The sequence below is a fragment of the Ovis aries genome, chromosome 21, assembly GCF_016772045.2.
Source record: "Ovis aries strain OAR_USU_Benz2616 breed Rambouillet chromosome 21, ARS-UI_Ramb_v3.0, whole genome shotgun sequence".
NCBI classification, from domain to species: Eukaryota; Metazoa; Chordata; class Mammalia; order Artiodactyla; family Bovidae; genus Ovis; species Ovis aries.
In genome coordinates this window covers 40,291,722-40,317,469 of record NC_056074.1, presented here as the reverse complement: position 1 = coordinate 40,317,469, position 25,748 = coordinate 40,291,722, and the positions used below count along the sequence as shown (strand labels likewise).

The window sequence follows — 25,748 nt, the reverse complement described above, 5'->3', positions numbered from 1 at the left end:
AGTTCCAGCTTTCCCATCTTACAAACAGTGCCACAAAGAGCATCTTGATACATACAGCTTTTCACATATTCGTCCCAACATGGTAGCAGTTTCAATCTCTGCCACCTTATCCAAGTCACCAGTGACCCCCATATTCTTCATCCAATGGCCACTTCTCAGACATTTTGTCCATGACATTTGGCATGGTTGGTTACTTCCTACCTTGAAACTCTTCTGTCCTGGTTTCTAGGATACCAGGCTTTCCTGATTTCTTTCCAGCTTTCCCATTGCTCCTTATCTCCTTTATGGGTTGCTCCTCCTGTCCGTGACCTCTAAACCTTCCCAGGCCCCGGGTTCAGTCCTGAACTTCACCTGTATATCCACAATCACTCCCTTCATGATGCCCTAGAAGCTCATGGCTTTAAATACCATTCACATGCTGAGGTTTCTCAAATTTATACCTCTGTATTTAGCCACTTGGCTTACTCCCTTACTTCATTAAAGTCTGTTCAAATGTCACCTTCTCCTTTAAGTCACCCCTGACTTCCCCAGTTGTCTGCTCATCCCCCACCACCTCCGCTCCCCTCCTCTGTTTCATTTTCCTTCATAGTATTCAGCTGTCAGATCATGTCTTCTCCTTATTCGCTTATTACTGTCTTTCCCTCACTAGAATGTAAGATCCATGAATGCAGTCTTTATGCAGTTTGCCCAGTGCTATTTTCCCAGCCTCCACAGCGCCTGTCTCATAGTAGGTATTCAGCTAAACTGTCAAGTGGATGAAGAATGGGGAGCCAGAGATGTGAACTGACATTTGCTGCCAAGAGTCTTGTAAGTTGGGCTCTCCCTGGGACTCAGGGAAAACAGCTTGAGGTGGGGGCCCAGGCAGGGGTCTCAGAGCATCTGATAGGCGACCTGCAGTTGAGAAGGGGGGGTAGCATTGGCTGGAGAAAGGGGTTGGGACTGTTTCAGGCAGTGAGGACAGAAACAGCAGAGAGAAAAGAAACACTTGGTGATGGGACTTCCCTAGTGGTCCAGTGGTTAAGACTCTGCACTTCCACTGCAGGGGCCACTGGTCGGGGAACTAAGATCCCACGAGCCACTCGGCCTGGTCAAAATAAAAGAGTTAGGTCATCGGCCATTCACCAGTATTCACTGAGCACCCACCGTGTGCCACCCCTGCAGGAGCAACTTGAACAAGTACAGATGAGTCCCCTGCTCTAGTGGGTCAGACATGAGCAGCTGACAACCCAAAGCATAAGAGCCCCTTCAGACAGCAGTAAGTACTGTGACAATGTGGAAACAGTGTGAGGAGCTGGTCAGCTGGGGCCTCTCTAGAAGCTGTCACGCAGGAGTCACACAGTGTCCCTCGCCGGCCGCTTCCAGAGGCAATGTCTCCATCCCTGTGGATCAAACGTGGGCTTCAGGATGGTCTCATCTGGAGACTAGATGAAGTCACCAACAATGTGGGTTCTGTTCCCAGTCTCGCCTTGCCAGGTTTAGTCTCCTCCTACATTCAAGGTGGCCCCTTCTTATAGTCGCAGCACAGCTGCCCACGGTTCTAGAGCAGGGGTCCCCAGTCTCTGAGCCAAGAACTGGTACTGGTTCACAGCCAGTTAGGACCTGGGCCGCACAGCAGGAGGTGAGCGGCAGGCAAACCAGCGAAGCTTCCTCTACAGCTTCCTGTCCCTCGAGTTTCTGCCTGAACCATCCCCACCCCACCCATCCCACTCCCGGGCCATGGAGGAATTATCTTCCATGTTACTCGTCCCTGGTGCCGCGAAGGTTGGGGACCACTGCTCTAGAGCCTACATGTGTCCAAGGCCTTATCTATGGAGAAAAGCTGTGGAAGGAAAGCCCTAGGATTGAACCATTTGGGGGCATGTGCCTCCGCCACAGCCAATCTCGGTGACCAGGAGAATTCTACTGGTGTACACAAGCCAGGGCCCACCAGCAGGGGTGGGGGTGGGGTGCAGTTTAGTGTATCCCAGGAGAGAGAACCTGGGGTGGGGTTGGGAGATGGGGGGGAGTGATGATCCAGGAATCAGAAAGCAGGCCAATCCTGGCCTTTTATGGCACTTTTGTAAGGAAGTCAGGTATTGCTTTAAGTGCAGCAGGAGTCAATGGGGAATTTAGAGCAAGAAAATTAGGTATTGGATAGATAAAGAAGATTTGGTATGTATGTACAATGGAATATTTAGTTTATTTTAGTGAAGTTGCTCTTGAGAGTCCCTTGGACTGCAAGGAGATCCAACCAGTCCATTATAAAGGAGATCAGTCCTGGGTGTTCATCGGAAGGACTGATGCTAAAGCTGAAACTCCAGTACTTTGGCCACCTGATGCGAAGAGTTGACTCGTTGGAAAAGACTGTGATGCTGGGAAGGCTTGGAGGCAGGAGGAGAAGGGGACAACAGAGAATGAGATGGCTGGATGGCATCACCGACTCGATGGACATGAGTTTGGGTGAAGTCCGGGAGTTGGTGATGGACAGGGAGGCCTGGCATGCTGCAATTCATGGGGTCGCAAAGAGTCGGATACGACTGAGTGACTGAACTGAACTGAACTAGTGAAGTTGCTCAGTCATGTCTGATTCTTTGCAACCCCATGGACTGTAGCCTATTAGGCTCCTCCGTCCATGGGATTTTCCAGGCAAGAGTACTGGAGTGGGTTGTCATTTTCTTTTCCAGGGGATCTTCCTGACCCAGGGATTGAACCCAGGTCTCCCGCATTGCAGGCAGACACTTTATCGTCTGAGCCACAGTACTCTAGAGGTTAGGACAATGGAATATTACTCAGCCATTAAAAAGAATGAAATAATGCCATTTGCAGCAGCATGGATGGGCCTAAAGATGATCATACTGATGAAGTCAGAGAAAGAGAATTATGGTATGATATCTCTTGTATGTGGGGCTTTCCAGGTGGTGCTAGTGGTAAAGAACCCACCTGCCACCTGCCAAACAATGCAGGAGACAATAAGAGGCATGGGTTCGATCTGTAGATGGGGAGGATCCCCTGGAAGAGGGCATGGCAACTCACTCCAGTATTCTTGCCTGGAAAATCTCATGGACAGAGGAGCCTGGCAGGCTACAGTTCATAGGGTCGCAAAGAGTCAGACACAACTGAAGCAACTTTGTACACAGCACACATACTTGTATGCAGAATCTAAAAAGAAATTATACAGGTGAGCTTATTTACCAAACAGAAACAGACTCACAGACTTGGAGAACGAACTAATGGTTTCCCTGGGGGAAGAGTCTGGGGAAAGGATAGTTAGGGAGTTCAGGAGTGATACATACACATTTTTTAAAATGGATAACCAACAGGACCTATTGTATAGCACAGGGAACACTGCTCAATGTTATGTAACAACCCAAATGGGGAAAGAATTTGAAAAAGAGGAGATGCACGTATATGTGTAACTGAGCTACTTTGCTGTCCACCTGAAATTAACACAACATTGTTAGTCAACTGTACTCCAACATGAAAAGTTAAAAACAAATAAAGAACATAATGTCACTGATTAAAGGTTCAAAAGATGGCTGAGGAAATGATACTTCTGGAAACAGGATATGAGTAGCAGTCTGAGTGTAGCTAGAAGGTTCTTGCTGCTGCAGGGGCAAGGACTGACGGTGGCTGGAGACTAAGGTATGGCCTACAGTGTGGTGAGAAAGAAGGCCTGGCAGGCACAAGAAGGCAGGGGCTGGCAGCCCTCCTGGGCCCCAGATCTCTGGGCGCCTTGGATCCTGAAGAATGAGAACCCTTATTCCATAGTCTGTTTGGAAGAGAGGAACACAGACATCTGTTTTCCAAACCCATGTGCTATGGTTGTGCTTATAAGATCCAGACCCATCGAAATGCTGGCTGAATTCACAGTGGGAGTAAAGAAACACTTCCTCTAAACTGCACTAATGATGTGCGAGAGATTGTTTTCTAATTTATTTATTAATTGAAGGATAACTGCTTTACAGCATTTTATTGTTTTCTGTCTTGTGATCTTGAGAGCTGAAGATGTTTCTTCCGGGTAAGAGCTCTCTGGCTCATGTGTTTTCCAGCACAGAGTTGTCATAGCAGGTGGGCTGTGATCCAGCTCATGGCCTTTGTGGAACGTTCCCTGTCACAGTGTCATGGAAGCAACAACTGGTTCGCGGGAAAGAATCCAAGGCAGGAAGGGGCCAGGAGCTGAGCCCCACCGAGCTCAGAGGCTCTCTCATTGAGGAAAATGGGCTTGAGCTCTCCTTGAGATCTCAGGAGATCTAAAAAAAAACAAGCACATGAGACAAAACTCAAGTATTCAGAACGATACCTTTTTGACCCAGAGAAGGCTTAAAAAAAAAAATCCATGAACACAATTCATTTTCATTAGCTCTGGTTTTCAGAGGGGGCTTTTTTTTAAGTGCATTTGCTAGGACACCCATTAAAACACTTTCTTTAAAAGGTTGCCATGAGCTGTACTTTCGGGAGTAGGAAAAGTGAGTGTTGGTGGGGATGAGGCAAGGAACGAGGGCAGCAGGGGCCCATCATGGAAGCTGGTTTGCGGCCGTGGGAGAGGAGGTGCTATAGCATAAACCTTCTTCTACCAGCTAGGGGACTTACTGAAGTGCATGAGGAATGACTGCCAGTTGTTCTAGATTGACAAGGTGTTAATTTCTCAGTAGGTTGGAACTTTAAAAATAAGAAATTGGGACCTCCCTGGTGGTCCAGTAGTTAGGGCTCTGCCCTCAGTACTGAGGGCCTGAATTCAGTCCCTGGTCAGGGAACTAAGATATCACAAGCTGCGCAGACAAAAAAATAAATAAATGGAAAAAAATTATTTAAGCATTAAAGCAAACAGACAAAAACAAAAATGTAGGGGTAAAGGGTGCTTGCCAGGGGTTCCTAGGTTGCTGGTTGGGTCTGGGACTCCTCAGCGTGGATGGTAGCAAGGATAGGAAAATACCAGCTGGGCTGGGCGTTTGGCTGGTCATTCCAGACTTCGAGGGCACCTTCTGCAGAGGTGGGGGTGGGAGAAAGTCAGGCTGTGTAGGGGCCAAGGAAATGGAAGCAGCCCATTTGAGTTTGCATGAAAAGATAAATTTTTCTAATGAGTTTTGTTTTTTTTTTATTTTAAGGAGAGTGATTAGAGGGGAACCAGAGGGGGCTGCACAGATGAGAAAGGGCCTTTCTTTAAGACATGCATTAGGACTTTTCTGGTGGCACAGTGGATGGGAATCCACCTGCCAGTGCAGAGTGATTTGACACAGGTTCGATCCCTGCTCTGGGAAGATCCCACTAAAGCCTGCGTGTCACAACTACTGAGCCTGCGTGCTGCAACTACTGAAGCTTGTGTGCCTAAAGCCCATGTTAAAGTCACTCAGTCATGTCTGACTCTTTGTGACCCCATGGACTATACAGTCCATGGAATTCTCTATACAGTCCATGGAATTCTCCAGGCCAGAATGCCGGACTGGGTAGCTGTTCCCTTCTCCAGGGGATCTTCCCAAATCAGGAATCGAACCAGGGGCTCCTGCATTGCAGGCAGATTCTTTACCAGCTTTTACCAACTGAGCTACGAGGGAAGCCCACGCTCCCCAACAAAAGAAGCCACTCCAGTGAGAAACCTGTGCACGGCAATGAAAAGTAGTCTCGCTCATCCCAGCTAGAGAAAGTGGCATGCACAGCAATAAAGAGCCTGCACAACCAAAAATAAATAAATTATATAAAAAGAGACAAGATGTGCATGCATTATAAATAACAGGAAACAAAAGAATAAGCTTCAAATAAACTGGAGTTCTTACCTCCCTGGAGGTGGAGCAGCTCCAAGACTGGTCAACACTGTGACTCAAAGATGGCACCTTCACACACCTGCTCAGGGTCTTGGCTTTGTTTCCAAGAGGATTCCCCTCACGGCAGCCCAATGCTTGCTGCAGTCACTGGGCCACATGCTCTGCTTTCACACCTCCTGTCTCCAAGGGGAATGCCTTCTTCGCATTTCTCAGGAAGTTTGTGTTTGCTAAATCCTGAGAAGGGCTGAATTCATGGGTGTAAGACCCGTGCAACTAGGGCCTAGAGCTTAGAAGGGTCCTGCACTTAGTTTAATGCTCTGTCGCTGACATCTTGAAAATTCTTAATAATTTTTGAACACGAGGCCCTGCATTTTCATTTTGTAACAGGCCCCACAAATTTCATGGCTGAACTTGATTCTGAAAAAAAAATCAGGAAAAAAAAAGATATTATAACTCTCCCTCAACAGTTAAGGCTTAATGATTCTGCTTCAGAAGAACTCACCAATGTTAGGTTAAAAACAAAAGGCAGAAATAGGACTATGAAAGCGAGAAGTCATCATGATGAAGTCAGTCTTGCTTCTTGTATTAATAGCTGTTGCCATATGTGAGTCATGGTTCATGGTCCTAGCTAATAGCAGTGAGTCATTTTTTGTTAAGCTATGGTAAAATACACATCACATAAAATTTACCATTTTAACCATTTTTGAGTGTGCAGTAGTAGTGACATTGTCATTCACTTTGTTGTGCAACCATCTCAACTTTCCATCTCCAAATCTCTTCACCCTCCCCAACATAAACTCTGTACCCACTAAACACTAACTCCCCAGTGCCCCCTTCCCAGACCCTGATTGCCCCTTTTCTGCTTTCTCTCTCTAAGAGTCTCACTTCTCTAGGTGCCTCATACAAGTCAGATCATAGAATATCTGTCCTTTTGCATATGGCTTGGGCTTCCCAGGTGGCGCTCAGTTCAGTTCAGTCGCTCAGTCATGTCCGACTCTTTGTGACCCCATGGACTGCAGCACGCCAGACCTCCCTGTCCACCAACTCCCACTGAGTGGATGATGCCATCCAACCATCTCACCCTCTGTTGTCCCCTTCTCCTCCCGCCTTCAATCTTTCCCACATCAGGGTCTTTTCCAGTGAGCTGACTCCTCGCATCAGGTGGCCAAAGCATTGGAGTTTCAGCTTTAGCATCAGTCTTTCCAATGAATATTCAGGACTGATTTTCTTTAGGATGGACTGGTTGGATCTCCTTGCAGTCAGACTGCTAAGAGGGGGCGCTAGTGGTAAAGAATCCTCTTGCCAGTACAGGGGACACAAGAGACATGGGTTAAATCCCTGGGTTGGGAAGATCCTCTGGAGGAGGAAATGACAACCCACTCCAGTATTCTTGCCTGGAAAATTCCATGGATGGAGGAGCCTGGCTGGCCACAGTCCATGGAGTCGCAAAGAGTTGAAAACAACTGAGCGCGCGCACGTGCACACACACACACACACACACACACACACACACACACACACTATTTCACTTAGAATAATGTTTTTAAAATGTGCCCATGTTGTAGCATGTATCAGAATTTCATTCCTTTTTAAGGTTGAACAATTTTCCATATGAATAAGTCATTCTGGCAACTAAAATATAAATGAATAAATTTATAAGCTTGCATTCTTTATACAAATTTTGTGAATAGTATTCAAGAAATAACACCTTTTGGAAGTAAAATAAGTTCTTAATTTGGTCATTTCACCAAGGGATTTTGTGTAGTTCTGCTAATCTTGCTGGAAGACCCAAATATTACCTTATTCAAATACGACCCAACAGTGTTCACAGTAGCCTGGTATTTTAAATATTCATGGTAGGCTACAATGCTTTGTGACTACTTCAAGATGAGAGAGAGAGAGAGAGAGAGAGAGAGAGAGAGAGAAAGATGTGGATGTTATATAATACTCCAACAGGAAACCAGAAACTGATCTGAATTAACAGTATTGATTTCAATAGCAAAACCAAAATCAGGACTAGTAGACAAAACATTTTCCTGATTAAGGAAGTGAGCTTTTGCAAAGGAATGTGTACTCCCTAGTTGAAGATGCTTGTGGACGCCCATTCAACAATTTGACCAAGATCGAAGCAAAATGAAAGAAAAATTTTTCCATCTGAAATATTTGTTATGAAACAGTTATCAACTTTGTATGTTTTATCTTTGCATTTTAAGAATAGTAATTCTAAATGTTAAATGTTTCCAGTAGTATTTCTCCATCATTGGCTTCTAACTTGCATTTAAGGTCTTTATTTCCTTTTCTTTTTTTCTTTTTTCTATTATCAGAGGTCTGAATCAGGTAGAGATTATTTTTATTTGTCATGGACATAGTCTTATGATATATTGGCTCATAATAATACATGTTTGAATTATTATTATATCTTTTTTTACAGAAATCTCAGAAACTTTTGGAACATACGTTCAGTCATTTTTATTTTTTTCAGTCATTTTTATTTTTTTCAGTCATTTTTATTTGAAACCTATGGAGTATTGAGGAGAATACTGTAAACAGTAACATAGTTTTAGCAGGATCATCCATGGGGAAGGGGAAGAGAGAGAGAGAGGATAACAGAAAGAATAAGAGAGAGAGGGGGAAGGAGGAAGAGAGACTCACCCTCTAGAGCTGGAGACACAGTAATAAGGACCGTTGCCTTTCAAACCATGTCCTGGACTCTATCCTTTCCCCCATCAAGCTCTCTCTTAGGCCACTCCCTGCTCTTTCTGTCTCCCCCTCCATCATGCTTTCTCAGATCAGATGCCTCTTCCTTCAGGAAGACCTCCAGACCTCATAGCCCCAGTTACTTGTCAACCAATGACATCTACTTCCCTCCTGGCTTCCTCAAACTCAGCCTTCATGGGGCCAGGGGCTGTTTCTGCATCATCCATCCTTATTTTCCTAGAGCCAGCCAGGTGCCCGTACAAAAGAGACTGTCAGTGAACACTTCCTGGAGGAATGAATCTGATCCTGACATCCCTCTCAGGTTAGATGCTGTACCCATTTAACAGGTGAACCACGAAGGCTCAGAAATCTGAGGACTCAACCGAGCCATTGAGCCAAGCATTAGCAGAGACATCATTCAAACACAGGCCCTTCCTTCCAACCCACTATCCAAACCCTTGGCAGCCTAGCTCCAGGAAATTCAGAGCCAGTGGGGCAGAGACCCTGGGACCCAGATCCCCCACCTCAGCAGAGAGACTGGGGGCATGGTCTAAGTGGCTACAGCAGCACTGGCTGGCAAGCAGGAGATCCTGAAGTGTGCCATCTTAAAGTTTATCTGAAATTTTCTTATTCTACTTTGGCAGAGTGGACTTTCATTGTTGTCAGATAGAATTAATTGGTGCTTACTCTATTTGTTCAAATAAACACACTTTGGCAGGCCGGGCGATTTTCCAAGCTGTAGGTTAACTTGAGCTCTGCCTAGAACACTCTCCTGAAGATGGAGGGCTTGTGAAGCCTTTTCAAAAACATTTTTTTTTTTTACCATGTCCCACCACTTGTGGTATCTTAGTTCTCCAGCTGGGAATTGAACCTGTAGCCCCTTACAATGGTAGCACGGAGTCTTAACCACCGGACTGTCAGGGAAGCCGCTCAAAATTTTTATTTCATGTGAAATGAACTTTTTTTCTTAAAACGATTTCTATTCTCTGATTAGACACAAACATTGGAAGTCCTGTTTATCTCCTGCAGTGTCACCATCCTTTATTGGCCACATACAAAGTAGCTAGCAGAGAGAAAGGCCCACACTTCTACATCAGCCTCAGGGATTTGGCTTGAAGGGTACGAATAAAGTGCTAGGGGAAATGGGCCTCTGGTCAGGCGGAGCAATCTTCTTCAAGATGGCACCTGCCTTCCATTCTACATGTCACCAGCACAGGGGCCCCATCTACATTCCACCTCTTTAGAAGAGTTTCTGTGCAGAAGCACTGGAGAGATACTCCTTGCCCTATCACAGGGGAAAGATGGTTACACCTACAGATGATGCCCATGCAGGTCGGGTACCATTTCAGTACATCGTGAGCATCCAAAAATCAGTAGGTCTTATCCACAAATAGCATGGTTCAGTGTTCTCAATATCCCACTTATGCCTGCTGTTGCAAAACTGCAACATATCTGGAGGAGATGCTGCTTTGCTCCTCTCCCTCCCCTTCATATTCTCTGTGCACAGGGAAGACCTCTCACTGCATATGCCTGCAGCTCTGACAGAGACTTCCTGGGACCACAGGAGGGTATCCAGCCAGTACATAGGGAATGCTGGAAATGAACACCTCCAGAAGCTACTTCTCAGCCAGTAACGGATGGGAGAAGGAGGATAAACACCCAGCTCCTTGCCCCTAGGGTGTGATCACTCCAATGGAGGGCAGATTTTTAGTTTGAAAATTTTTTCAGATGTATTGCTTATCTCAAATTTTACATAAATGCATATATGATCTTTGATGGTTAATTTTATGTCATCTTGACTGAATCACAGGGCACCTAGATATTTGATGAAACCTTATTTCTGGGTGTGTCTGTGAAGGTGTTTCTGGATGAGATTAGCGTTTGAATCAACAGACCTAGTATAGAAAAGGGCTCTCCTCACTGTGCCAGGGGCGGGGGCGGCGGCTGGGGAGTCTCCTTCAATCCGTTGGTCCAGAATAGAACAAAATGGCAGAAGAGGAGAACTGGCTCTGTCTGACTGTGTGAGCTGGAACATCAGTCTTCAGCCTCAGACTAGAACTTTCACTATTGGTTCTCAGACCTTCAGATTTGGACTAGAACTAGGCCACTGGCTTTCCTGGGCCTGCAGCTTGCAGACAGCAGATGGTGGGATGTCCCAGCCTCCTGTATCATGTGAACCAATTCCTTATCAGAGAGACAGAGGAAGAGAAATATATATAATAAAATATGAAGTGAAAAAATGTGCAAATGTTAGTTGCTCAGTCGTGTCCAGCTCTCCATGACCCCATGGACTATAGCCCGCCAGACTTCTCTGTCCATGGAATCTTCCAGGCAAGAATACTGGAGTGAGTTGCCATTCTCTTCTCTAGGGGATCTTCCTGACCCGGGGCCTGAACCCAGGTCTCCTGCATCACAGGCAGATTCTTTACCATCTGAGCCACCAGGGAAGCCCATGCAAATATAAAAATATGAATATATATCTATATCTACTATTGGTTCTGGAGATCCCAATGAATACATGGTCATAATATATATTTTTTATACAGTCTAAATTTTCCTTTGTCCTTTTTGCTTGACTTCTCCCTCACTTCACCCATATTTCCCACCAACACCCCCCCATAACCCAGATTAACACTTTGCTCTGTATCCCCACATATTTTATCAATACTCATAATCAAGAATAAATCTATATATAATTATAAATATGTGCAAATGTACGTTACAGGATGTGGGTTTTGTTTTGTTTTCTGATTACTAGAAGTGTTGTACCAAATGCACCTTTGCACTTTTCTCACTCAGCAATACTTCGTGGAACTTTGTTCAAGTCAACTGATGTTGCTCTAATTCACTCTTTTTTAATGGCTATAATGTCCTACAAGTGGAATTCAGCTACCTGTAGGTTCTTGCTTTGGTCTTGGTTGTATGCCAATATGAATATTGCTGCAATAAATCTTTCATAGTGTCTAAGGGTTGGGATTGCTGGGTTGAAAGATACGAGAATTTTGTGTTTTGCTAAATATTAGCTGAGTGCTTTTTTTTAAGTAACATATCTCATTTCCACAAAAAAATGCATGGAAATTTCTGTTTTCCTGTATCATCTTCAGCCAACAGATGCTAAAGTTCTTCTAAATTTTTGCCAGACTAGTTAGCAAAGCAGCAGAATTGTGTCATTTTAATTTGCATTTCCCAACCTTTCAGTTTAATCATCTTTTCCTTTGCCATTTGGAATTTTCCTTCTGTGAACTGCCTCTTTACAGGCTCAGTTCATTTTTCCGTTGAGTTCTTTGTCCTTGATTTGTAGGGCAATAGTAAGCTGCTGGGCCCCTAGTGGCTCAGAGGGTAACGAATCCTCCTGCAGTGCAGGAGACCAGGGTTTGATCCTGGGTCCGGAAGATCCCCTGGAGAAGGGAATGGCTACCACTCCAGTATTCTTGCCTGGAAAATTCCATGGACAGAGGAGCCTGGCGGGCTACCATCCATGGGTTTGCAAAGAGCCAGACACAATTGAGCAACTAACACACACACATATACAGTAAGATGCTCTTGCCTTCTGCTTTGTAAATATTTTTCTTCCTTTTTAAAAAAAGATATTTTATTGACCACATTGCACTGCACTGCAGGTGGAATCTTTGTTCCCTGACCAGGGATTGAAACCACACCCCTTTGCATTGGAAGCTTAACCACTGGACTTAACCATTCCACTTAACCAGTGGAGTCTTGACCACTGGACTGCCAGAGATGTAACTATAAATATTTTTTTCTAAATCTGTTCTCTGTTTCTTTGTTTTGTCTCCAGCATCTTTTGGCATTCATATATTTACATTTTTAATTGAGTCAAATATGCCTATTCTTCCCATCATGACTTCTAGGTTTCCAGTCCTGGTTAAGAGAGTCTTCTCATTTTTTAAATTTTCTTACAAGATTTTTATTATGTTAACAAAAAACATAATAAAAATCTTGTACGAAAAGGAGAAGAGGGGGTCAGAGGATGAGATGGTTAGAAAGCATCACTCAATGGACATGAATCTGAGCAAACTTGGGGAGATTGTAAAGGACAGGAAAGCCTGGTGTGCTTCAGTCCATGGGGTCCCAAAGAGTTGGACACGACTTAGTAACTGAACGCAACAAGAACAACAAATTTATTACATTTAAGAGTTAGATCCTTCTGGAATTTATATTTTGGAGACTAGCATAAGAGATAGGCCCAATTGCATTTTCTTCTGGATGGGTAGTGAACTTTCTGCTGGCACCTCCCATTACTTAGTACAGCCCCTTTCTGCTAAATTGACACTCCACATGTGTCATATATTAAATCCTAAAATAGATAGGAACCCAACTCTATATTCTTAATTCGGCTGCATAAATCTGCTGGTCTAATTCTTTCCAATACCAAATTGCTGTGATTATGATGTTCTTATAGTGGCTCTTTTCTTGAAAAGTGAGGCCCCTTCATGATTCTTTTTTGTATATTTTCACTAATCCCAGACTTGTATTATTTGAGATAAGCCATTAGAATCATTTAAAGCTATTAAAAGAGGAAACTTAGGGACTTCCCTAACTGTCCAGTGGTTAAGACTCTGAGCTTCCACTGCAGGGGGGTCTGGGTTCAATCCCTGCTTAGGGACAAAGATCCCACATGCTACATAGCCAAAAAAAATGTAGAATGCTAATTTAAATTGCATTAAATGTATATACTAATTATGGGGACAAGCGATCATTTTATGCTATTATGTCTAACCATCCAAAACTCTAGGATAGCTTTCTATTTGTTCCATTTTAAAGCATGTCTTTCAATATGATATTGAAAAATGTGATTGTTCATATTGATCTGTGCTTTTCTTGCTAAATTTAGATTTATCTTTGATTCATTTTGAGTTAATTTTTGGATATAGTATAAGGTAAAAGGTCCAACTTTATTCTTTTGCATGTGAATATCCTGTTTTCCAATACTATTTGCTGAAAGACTGTCCTTTCCCCTTTGAATAGTCCTGGCACTCCTGTCTAAAATTGTGTGAGTGAGTGATAGTCACTCAGTTGTGTCTGATTCTATTGCTCAGTCATGTCCCATGGACTATAGTCAGCCAGCTCCTCTGTCCGTGAAATTTTCCAGGCAAGAATACTGGAGTGGGTTGCCATTTCCTTCTGCAGGGAATCTTTCTGACCCAGAGATCCAACACAGGTCTCCTGCATTGCAGGCAGATTCTTTACCACCTGAGCCACCAGGGAGGCCTACTATGAAGAGACATTTCTAAGTATAAAGACAGGTCAACAAAAACTATCAGCTGATATATGCTTGACTTTATCTCATAATCTGTAGACAATACATTAGAATATGTAATGAATCCATACACCTTTTTCAAAGAAATACCTGAGACAGAAGTAGCAATAAAGTTATAAATGACAGTCATCAATCAGATGAAATAATTTAGATGAAGCTTGTCTCTCTCGATGAGATGGAGACTGGGCAAGTAGTCAGGAAGGAAATACAATGTGCTTTTAACTTTGTATTAAAAAAATCTATTGACCATAAACGTGAGGGTTTACTTCTGGGGTCTTGACTCTATTCCATTAGTCCATGTATCTGTTGTTATGCCAATATCACAGTGCTTTTGGCAGGTCTGTCTTTTTTTTTTAATTGAAATATATTTACCTGAAACTAACACAACATTTAGCTCATACCTGAATGGTCTAGTGGTTTTCCCTACTCTCTTCAATTTAAGTCTGAATTTGGCAATAAGGAGTTCATGATCTGAGCCACAGTCAGCTCCCGGTCTTGTTTTTTGCTCTTGTATAGAGCTTCTCCATCTTTGGCTGCAAAGAATATGATCAATCTGATTTTGGTATTGACCATCTGGTGATGTCCATGTGTAGAGTCTTCTCTTGTGTTGTTGGAAGAGGGTGTTTGCTATGACCAGTGCGTTCTCTTGGCAAAACTCTATTCGCCTTTGCCCTGCTTCATTCCGCATTCCAAGGCCAAACTTGCCTGTTACTCCAGGTGTTTCTTGACTTCCTACTTTTGTATTCCAGTCCCCTATAATGAAAAGGACATCTTTTTTGGGTGTTAGCTCTAAAAGGTCTTGTAGGTCTTCGAAGAACTGTTCAACTTCAGCTTCTTCAGTGTTACTGGTCGGGGCATAGACTTGGATTACTGTGATATTGAATGGTTTGCCTTGGAAATGAACAGAGATCATTCTGTGGTTTTTGAGATTGCATCCAAGTACTGCATTTCGGACTCTTTTGTTGACCATGATGGCTACTCCATTTCTTCTGAGGGATTCCTGCCCGCAGTAGTAGATATAATGGTCATCTGAGTTAAATTCACCCATTCCAGTCCATTTTAGTTCGCTGATTCCTAGAATGTTGATGTTCACTCTTGCCATCTCCTGTTTGACCACTTCCAGTGTGCCTTGATTCACGGACGTAACATTCCAGGTTCCTATGCAATATTGCTATTTACAGCATCGAACCTTGCTTCTATCACCAGTCACATCCACAACTGGGTATTGTTTTTGCTTTGGCTCCATACTTTCATTCTTTCTGGAGTTATTTCTCCACTGATCTCCAGTAGCATATTCGGCACCTACCGACTTGGGGAGTTCCTCTTTCAGTATCCTATCATTTTGCCTTTCATACTGTTCATGGGGTTCTCAAGGCAAGAATACTGAAGTGGTTTGCCATTTCCTTCTCCAGTGGTTTATTGACTATGCTAAAGCCTTTGACTGTGTGGATCACAATAAACTATGGAAAATGCTGAAAGAGATGAGAATACCAGACCACCTGACCTGCCTCTTGAGAAATCTATATGCAGGTCAGGAAGCAACAGTTAGAACTGGACATGGAACAACAGGCTGGTTCCAAATAGGAAAAGGAGTACGTCAAGGCTGTATATTGTCACCCTGCTTATTTAACTTATATGCAGAGTACATCATGAGAAACGCTGGGCTAGAAGAAGCACAAGCTAGAATCAAGATTGCCAGGAGAAATATCAATAACCTCAGATGTGCAGATGACACCACCCTTATGGCAGAAAGTGAAGAGGAACTAAAAAGCCTCTTGATGAAAGTGAAAGTGGAAAGTGAAAAAGTTGACTTAAAGCTCAACATTCAGAAAACTAAGATCATGGCATCTGGTTCCATCACTTCACGGAAAATAGATGGGGAAACAATGGAAACAGTGTCAGACTTTACTTTTCTGGGCTCCAAAATCACTGCAGATGGTGACTGCAGCCATGAAATTAAAAGATGCTTACTCCTTGGAAGGAGGGTTATGACCAACCTAGATAGCATATTGAAAAGCACAGACATTACTTTGCCAACAAAGGTCCGTCTAGTCAAGGCTATGGTTTTTCTAGTAGTCATGTATGGATGTGAGAGTTGGACTGTGAAGAAAGCTGAGCACCGAAGAATTGATGCTTTTGAACTGTGGTGTTGGAGAAGACTCTTGAGAGTCCCTTGGACTGCAAGGAGATCCAACCAGTCCATTCTGAAGGAGATCAGCCCTGGGATTTCTTTGGAAGGAATGATGCTAAAGCTGAAACTCCAATACTTTGGCTACCTCATGTGAAGAGTTGACTCATTGGAAAAGACTTTGATGCTGGGAGGGATTGGGGGCAGGAGGAGAAGAGGACGACAGAGGATGAGATGGTTGGATGGCATCACTGACTTGATGGACGTGAGTTTGAGTGAACTCTGAAAGAGTTGGTGATGAACAGGGAGGCCTGGTGTGCTGCAGTTCATGGGGTCTCAAAGAGTCGGACACGACTGACTGAACTGAACTGAACTGAACGCAACATTGCAAATCAACTATACTTTAATAAAATTTTATAGGTTCAGTGGCTAAGAAAGACTTCCCTCTCCCATTGCAAGGAACCAGGGTTCAATCCCTGATCAGGGAACTAGATCGCAGATGCTGCAATTAAGTGTTCACCTACCACAACTAATGATCCTGCATGTGGCAACTAAGACCTGGCGCAGCCAAAGAAATAAGTGTTAAAAAAATAAAAACCTACCAAAGAAAGAGAAATACATTTGACAGATAACACTGTGGAAATTTAAGGTGTACAGCATGTTAATTTGGTATTTTATATATTATCATATGATCACCATTGTAGCCATTGTTAGGTTCCCATCAGGTTACATCATCATCCTTACATCATCCTTTCTTTTTAGTGGTTGGAATCATTAAGTTCTGGTCCCTTAGAAAGTCTGATGATTTTACTACTGTATTATTTGGCTGGTTTGTTTTTTTTTTAACCTGATCCGGCAGTTTGTCTTTTATTGCAAGCATCCAGTCTCTCACATTTAGTGTAATGAATAATACACTTTCAATATTACCTTCAAGTCTTTCAATATTACTTTATGAGTAGGATTTATTTTACATCGCTATTTCTTTATTTACTTTACGTTAAAGTTTAAAGAAATGAGGTCGATCATAAAAGTGTTTTAACATACTATTGAATGAACCTAATGTTCCAGAAAGACTCCTTACTCTGCCACCTATTAGCTATATGATTGAGTGAGTAATTTAACTTCTCTGAACCTCAATCTCCTGATCTAAAACATGTGAATAACCAAACCTCCTTCAATTGGTGTTTGTGAGAGATAAATCAGTGTTGAACATAAAGGGCCAGCAGAGTAAGTATACAATAAATAGATGCTAAAATACACTTCACTGAATCAAAGACTGTAGATTTATCTTACGACATCGTGGGGCTTTGGCACTGCTGAGGTCTCCTGAGGTTTGAGAACCTCCTCCTAGGTCTCTGTTTCTGGAGGGAGCAGGAAGCCACCCAGCTCCTGTTGGATGCAGCAGGTGGATGGGTGTAGAGGCTTTCCATTTTTTCCCGTTTTGGTCGTGCCACACAACATGTGGGATCTTCATTTCCTAACCAGGGATTGAACCTGTGCCCCCTGCACTGGAAGCACAGGGCCTTGACCACTGGACTTCCAGGGAAGCCCCTGGAGGCTTTAAAAAGGCAGTAAATGTTTGGAATAGCTAACGGGGGCTGGAGAGGAGCTGCCCATGCCGAGTTTCTTCCTTGTGACATCCATGAGACTTCTGAGGTCCTCAGAGACAGAGGGATCAAGGAGAGAGCAGGAACTTTTCTGGGCAGAGCATAAAGGATCCGGCTGGCGGAGGGTGTGCAAGAGAATCGGGGGGGGGCGGTTCTGGAAAAAGTAATTTACAAGTAGAGAAAGAAGATGCTGGGAATTCTCTGATGGTCCAGGGATTAGTACTCCAAAAGGGATTGATCCCTCCTGCACCTCCCCCTCCCCCCGACCGAGAAGGAGATGCTATGGGGTTGGCTGCCTCATAGAAGGACTAGAGTGGAGTCAGTCTCTGACATTAAACAGTATCCTTCTGTGCAGCAGTCACATTGCTGCTGTCAAAGCAGAGAACCTTGATTTTCTCTGCTATTCAGCTTTATTTCTGTTTTGAGATCCACCATTCCTTGGGAGTAGGGTACTTAATCTCAGTAATTTTTGAGGTGTGGACTTACATCTAAGGTAGAGATGGAGGGGAAGGAAGGGCTCCCCTGGAGCCATGGTGTTGGTCATTTGACCTGGTGGCTGAGTGCCATAGCTTTGTTTGAAATAAAGAATATTACCAGGTATAAAGAGAGACATTGTATAATTACAAAGGGGTTATTTCAAGAAAACATAAAAATCCTAACTGTAGGTACTCAGTAAGAGTTCCTGGATGCATGAAGCCAAAACCAACAGAACTGAAAGGAGAAACAGAAAACCGCAGTTGGGCATTCCTCCGTGGGTAATTGATAGAAGAAGTTCAGAGACCACCAGTGAATGCGGAGAAGATCTGAACACACTCTCAACCAAGTTGACCTAATTGACGTGAGTGTGTACTCAGTCCATCAGTCGTGTCTGACTCTTTGTGACCCCGTAACTATAGCCCACCAGGCTCCTCTGTCCTGGGATTTCCCAGGTAAGAATACTGGAGTGGACCCAGGGATGGAACCCATGTCTCCTGAGTCTCTGGCATTGGCAGGCAGAGTCTTTACCATTGAGCCTCCTGGGAACCCCAATCTAATTGACATTCATGGTCAAAGATAGTGCCTGTTCTAGTCAGAAAGAAAGACTTTGTTATGTTACAGGGAGCACTGACTCCTAGAAGGGTCATGCCTCAAGAGTCAGAAATAATTAACTCCTGGCTAAAGGATGTTCTGTTTCCACCTAACAAATCCCTGGTACAAAATATATAAAGTATTAAATATTTATTATATATAAATATATATTTATATAAATTTATTTATATGTATTTATATATATGCAAGGAGAAGGCAATGGCACCCCACTCCAGTACTTTTGTCTGGAAAATCCCATGGACAGAGGGGCCTGGTAGGCTGCAGTCCATGGGGTCGCTGGAGTCGGACACGACTGAGCGACTTCACTTTCCCTTTTCACTTTCATGCACTGGAGAAGGAAATGGCAACCCACTCCAGTGTTCTTGCCTGGAGAATCCCAGGGACAGGGGAGTCTGGTGGGCTGAAGCCTATGGGGTCGCACAGAGTCGGACACGAGTGAAGCGACTTAGCAGCAGCAGCAGCAAATGTATGTAAAGCATTATATATATATTTAGGCTTTGTCCTAGTTCCTGGCACAGAGTTCCTAAAACCCTTGGAATGTCCTGAGTAATATGAATGTCTTCTGTTATTCATAAGTCCTTTTCAACCATAGCCAAATTTGCGCTAATGAGGTTGTTATTGGTGGGCTCCTAAATAACTTCAGAATAGAGCAGGTAGCCTGAGAAACCACTCTTGTGATTGGTGGATGGAACTTTCAGCCCCCTGCCCCAACCTTGAAGGAGAAGAGCGGGAATAGAGATTCAGTTCAATCACCAATGGCCAATGACTTAATCAATCACATTGACATGGTGAAACCGCCATAAAATCTCCTAAACAGGGTATGGAGTGCTTCCAGGGTGGTGAACACCCAGTGCTGGGGAAATTGGAATGCCCAGAAAGGGCATGGAAGTCTGTACTCACCGCTATACTTCACCTTCTCTTCCATTTGGTGGTTATAAGGTTTACCCTTTATAATACAACGTTTCCCTGAGCTCTGTGAGTTGTTTTGCTGAATTACGGAAACTGAGGGAAGAGGTCATCTATAGATAGTGTTAGCATTGAAATGAGTAGTTGGACGCCCAGCTGGTATCAGAGCATTGCTTAGTGTGACGGGAAAAAAACCTTCAAAATCTCAAAGCAAGATCCAAAGTAGCAAATCATTTCAAAGCAATTTAAATGTGTCCTAGAATACAACTCAAAACTATTTGCAGGAATACAAGGATATCCTCAGTTCAGTTCAGTTCAGTCACTCAGTCGTGTCCGACTCTTTGCGACCCCATGAATCGCAGCACGCCAAGCCTCCCTGTCCATCACCAACTCCCGGACTTCACTCAGACTCACGTCCATCGAGTCAGTGATGCCATCCAGCCATCTCATCCTCTGTCGTCCCCTTCTCCTCCTGCCCCCAATCCCTCCCAGCATCAGAGTCTTTTCCAATGAGTCAACTCTTCGCATCAGGTAGCCACAGTACTGGAGTTTCAGCTTTAGCATCATTCCTTCCAAAGAAATCCCAGGACTGATCTCCTTCAGAATGGATATCCTAGCACACAAAAAACTGAAATTCATCAGGCCTCATACCCGACGAAAGGTTACAAATATGCAAAAGTGTAGGAAAATATGACCCATTAATGAAAAGGAAAATTAATGAATTAAAACTGCCCCAAAGGGATTTCCCTAGTGGTCCAGTGGTAAGAAATCTGCCTGCCAACGCACGGAATACATTGCGTCCGTGGTCCGAGAAGATCCCACAGGCCAAGGGGCAGCTAAGCCCACGTGTCACAGCTGCTGAAGCCCGCACAGCCAGAGCCTGTGCTGCACAGCAAGAGAAGCCACCACAATGAGGAGCCCGCGCACTGCAACTAGACAGTAGCCCCTGTCGGCTGCAGTTAGCGAAAGCCTGAGCGCAACAGCAAGACCCAGGGCAGCCAAAAATAAACCAGTACAAGAAATCTATTTAAAAATAAAACACACACACAGAGAAAACACAAGTGAAAAGTCCTGCCCTGCCATTCGGTACTGCGTCTTCCCTTCTCTGGACTTCAATTCACTCATTTGTAAAATGAGAATCAGTGTGATACGGGGTTGTTTTGAGAGATTTAAGTGAGATTCATTCACAGGAAGGGTCATGTTCTGAGCCCTCCACAGAGGCGAGATAGTATTCCTGGGGGAGAGGCATCCAGCCCCTGCTGCGCCTATGGAAAGCCCACCTGGTCCCTTTGGGTGCATCTTGGCCCTCCCGACACTGAGAGCAGGGCCACTCCAGGTCTGCCAGCGCCTGGTGGCTGGGGGAAGCCTTCGCCGGTGCCCTGATCCCTGCTGATGCCTGGGGACTCTGTGAAGCCTCTCACAGTGACTCTTGGGCTCCCATCGGCTGTTAGCCTTAAAGACACGCTTGACCCTGGCTCTAGCCAGCCCAGAAGCATAGCGCAGGTGCCCGGGCTGTGAGCAACCCAGTCTCTCCAGGTTCTCTTTTTCATTTGCACACCTCAGCCAGGGTGGGGCCCAGTGGGAACTGGGACATAGGTTCTTCCTGGGTACACCCCAACTTCTCTGCTCCTTTCTGAAGCCTCTCCTGCGCCTCCCTTGTCCCCCGCCCTCATTATCTCCCTTGGGGAGGGTGGGACGTTGATGGGCTCAGTAGCTGAGCAGTCGTTCTTCCAAATCTATTGTTCATGACTCGGAAACCAGCATTGTGGCTCCTTTTGTCCCACTGTGTCCTGAGTCAGTGACTAGACAGGGAGTGTCACCGGATGAAAGGAAGTGTGTGTGTTTGTGTGTGTGTGCTTGACCTGTGACCCTCTTTCAGATGCCTCTGAAGAGGAACAGTGGAATGGCGCTGACGCTTGCTCCTGGGCCTTGCTTGGCTGGACTGGAGAGAGACTGAGGGGGATAGAGAGGCCAGAATAGGGGTAGGAACTGAGAAGCTGGGCCGGGGGCAGTGCGCTGAGTACAGGCAAGCAAACTGAGCCAGAGAGAGTGGAATGAGTTTAGTCCCAAGTGCCCATGGGCTCTGCTCGGGAAGGAGGGGTGGATGCAGGAGATAGCTGGGGCTGGCGGAGGGGGACACTTGAGTTTGCAGGTTGGGAGGCCGGTGGATGGGCCTGTCTTGCTCCTGCTTGTTTATGAATGGCAGCGAGGCAGCAGGATTTTCTTTCCTTCTTTGCCAAGATCTGAACAGCGTGAAGCTCTGGGATTGCCCTGGACCTACGGCCGCTCCCAGCCCCAAGTCAGGGCATCTCGCGTTGCACCACCTGAGCCAGCCCCATAGCCCTGGCTTTTATGTGGTTACCTTCTCTGGAACCACCTTTCCAGGGGTCTCAAACCTGGAAATCCACAATGATCCAGAAAGGCCAGAAGGGCTGGGTGGGTGGACGTGTCACTGTCAAAGTGGAACTTTTTAATTTCTCCCTTTAAATTGTCAATTCCACCAGGGCTAGAGCTTGTCTTGCTCACTGCTCTGTCCCACGTGCATTGTGGGTACACAGTAAATACCTTGCTTGGGTCAAGATCTGAGGGGATTCCCTAGGGTGGGGAGCAGACTAGTGCCTTCTTTGAGGCTCCATAAGCAGAAAAGGCTGACAATCTCACGGAGGACAGAGGGAGACAGATTTTGACCCTATGTCACAAAGGACCTTGAAAACCCAGAGCTGCTGCGGGCTTGCTATCGCCTGAGCTGACCACAGGGAAGCTAGAGTTAGACGGAGCAGGAAGGTGACTTGCTTCAAGACCCGAAGGGCCCCTGTGGGTCTTTCCAGCCACTGCATCTGGGACTGGGCTCCCGAACCATAGGTTCCCGCAACAAGATGTCAGCTCTTGAGTCACACAGAACTGGGTTTAAATCCTGGCTCCTCTATTGAGCTGTGTGACCTTGGGCAGGTTACCCAGTGTCTCTGAGCCTATTACTAAATCTGTAATATAGCCATCCTACTGGTGGAGAAGGCAATTGCAACCTACTCCAGTACTCTTGCCTGGAAAATCCCATGGGCGGAGGAGCCTGGTAGGCTGCAGTCCATAGGGTCACGAAGAGTCGGACACAACTGAGCGACTTCACTTTTCACTTTCATGCATTGGAGAAGGAAATGGCAACCCACTCCAGTCTTCCTGCCTGGAGAATCCCAGGGACGGGGGAGCCTGGTGGGCTGCTGTCTATGGGGTCGCACAGAGTCGGAAACGACTGAAGTGACTTAGCAGCAGTAGCAGCAGTGATACAACATTTGCCTCAAAGGCTGGCTGTAAGCACTAGATTCAGAGCTTCAGCCAGTACAGCATTTAGCTCAACAACTGGCCCACAGCCAAAGCTCAGCAAACATTAGCTATTGTTACTGTGCTGGAGAAGGGAGGGGCGGTGGCTGAGGGGGGAGCTGGTGCTCACAGCCCAGTAAACTAGGACAGATCACACAAGAAGCAAATTAATGGGTGGGTGGCCAGAAAGGGACACAACAGTGCCCTCATTAAATACTTGCGTGCACTCTTCTTCTAGTTTGATAGAATTTAAAAAAATTTGTTATTATGTATGTATAGCTGTGCTGGGTCTTTGCTGTGTTGGCAGGCCTTCTCTAGTTGCGGGGATCAGGGGCTACTCTTTGCTGCGGTGCGCAGGCCTCTCCTTGTGGTGGCTTCTCTCGTTGCGGAGCACGGGCTCTAGGTGCGTAGGCTTCAGCAGTTGCAACAGAAGGGCTTGGTAGTTACGGCTACCAGGCTCTGGAGCATAGGCTCAGTAGTTGTAGTGCAAGGGCTTAGCTGCCCACGGAACGTGGAATCTTCCTGGACCAGGGATTGAACCCGTGTCCGCTTCGGGCAGATTCGCATCCCCTAACCCACCAGGGAAGTCCGAGTTTGATAGAATTTTGATTCATACTCTTCGAAGTCATCACTGGCAGGACAATATTCAGATATAGGGAAGGTGCCATTTTTAGGAGATTTATAGAGACAGATGTGCTTCCCAGTTGGGTAAAGAATCCGCCTGCTAGTGCAGGAGATGCAAGAGACGTGGGTTCCATCCCTGGGTCAGGAAGATTCTCTGGAGGAAGAAATGGCAACCCACGCCAGTATTCTTGTCTGGGAAATTCCATGGACAGAGGAGCCTGGAGGGCTATAGTCCATGGGGTTGCAAAGAGTCTGAGCATAAACACATCGAGACAGATACTAAATCCATAACTGGTGCAGAGATTTCTCATACATGTCAGAGAACCGACAGATAACTTAGTTCTAAGTCCTTTAGCTAAGCAGGGAGGTCCAAGGATTAGTTTTACTCTTACTGTTCTCTGTTAGAACAATCAGCTCCAACAAAAGAACTATTTAGATTGTTTTATAGCCAATTTTACAGTGTTTTTATCTCTGTGTTAATACAAAGTGCATCATTTGTAGAAACAGAAATTTTATCAACAATGACAATAAAGTTGTAATTCTTAAATATTCAGCAAATATAATCAACATTAGGCCAACATTTTAAAATTCTCAGACCCCTCACTCTACACTGTAAAGCAATTATACTCCGATTAAAAATTTTTTTCAGAAGAAGTTTAAAACACCGATTTTGAGACTCCCATTTGGAACTAAGCCCACAAGAGAGGCTGAATTAGTCCTAAAATGAACTCAGTACTCCTATGGCTCCCACTTCCGCAGGAACTAACAGCAGAAGCAGAAGCAAATCCTTGTACCTTAGCCTGCATATACCTAGAGCTCTCTCTTGCTCTGGGCCCTGCCAAACCTGGCAGCCTTCCAGCCACTCGGTGAATGGAACCGAGGAGAATTCCTGAGTGTAGCATACGCTCAGGTCTAAATGCGAACAATAGCTACCAGGTGCGGCATGGTAGGAGGTACAGGGTACAATAACTGTGGTCCACCGTGTGACTATACCACTTGATAAATATTTAGGTAGTTTACAGCTTTTCATACTAGAAAAAAGCTATAAACATCCTTGCACTTTTGGGGAATGTATTTTAAAATTTTTATTTTGGGAAAGCACATAGGAGAGAAAGAGCCAGTCAGGGGCAAACGCAGACTCAACGTTATAGACGCCAGTTTCCCAAAGTGGTTGCACCATTTTCCCTTCCCACCAGCAAGAGTCCCAGTTGCTCCACATGGGCTTATTTGATATTTTAGCTTGTTTTGATTCTAGTACATGTGAAGTGGTACTTTATTGTAGTTTTAATTTATGCATCTTTGATGACTTTTTCTTTTGGCTTTGCTGGATCTTAGCTCCCCTACCAGGAATGGATCCTGGGCCCTTGGCAGCGAAAGCACAGAGTCCTAACCTGGGCTGCCAGGACATTCTCTTTGATGAGTATGACAAACATCTTTTTATGTGTTTATTGATTATCTATTTGTGCATCTTTAACATTTTTTTAAATTTTATGTTGGAGTATAGTTGATCAATAATGTTGTGCTAGTTTCAGGTGTAGAGCAAAGTGACTCCCTTAAACATATAAAGGTATCTATTCTTTTTCAAATTCTTTTCCCATTTAGGTTATTATGAAGTATTGAGCGGGGTTCCCTGTGCTGTACAGTTTAAGTACTTGTTGGTTATATCTATTTTAAATACAGCAGTGTGTACATGTCGATCCCAAACTCCCAATCTATCCTGCGTATATCTCTTTTGTGTGAAGTTTCTTTTCAAATCTTTTGCTTGTTTTTTTATCAGTTCAGTTGCTCAGTCGTGTCCAACTCTGCGACCCCATGAACTGCAGCACACCAGGCCTCCCTGTCCATCACCAAGTCCCACCCAAACCCGTGTCCATTGAGTCGATGATGCCATCCAACCATCTCATCCTCTGTCGTCCCTTTCTCCTCCTGCCCTCAATCTTTCTCAGCATCAGGGTCTTTTCCAATGAGTCAGCTCTTCGCATGAAGTGGCCAAAGTATTGGAGTTTCAGCTTCAACATCAGTTCTTCCAATGAACACCCAGGACTGATCTCCTTTAGGATGGACTGGTTGGATCTCCTTGCAGTCTAAGGGACTCTCAAGAGTCTTCTCCAACACCACAGTTCAAAAGCATCAATTCTTCAGCGCTCAGCTTTCTTCACAGTCTAACTCTCATGTCTATGCATGACCAGTGAAAAAACCATAGCCTTGACTAGACAGACTTTTGTTGGCAAAGTAATGTCTCTGCTTTTGAATATGCTGTCTAGGTTGGTCATAACTTTTCTTCCAAGGAGTAAGCGTATTTTAATTTCATGGCTGCAGTCACCATCTGGAGTGATTTTGGAGCCCAGAAAAATAAAGTCAGCTAC

At 44.8% G+C, this 25,748-nt stretch overlaps 1 long non-coding RNA gene across 1 annotated transcript; it reads right to left on the bottom strand.

Moving 5' to 3' along the window:
• Window positions 1-3,890: 3,890 nt before the first annotated feature.
• Window positions 3,891-6,253, bottom strand: LOC121817526 (uncharacterized). The gene is made up of 2 exons (XR_006057482.1): window positions 5,751-6,253; window positions 3,891-4,229 (listed from the first exon to the last, which is right to left on the bottom strand). It is a non-coding gene; the product is annotated as an uncharacterized LOC121817526 (long non-coding RNA).
• Between the last annotated feature and the right edge of the window lie 19,495 nt (window positions 6,254-25,748).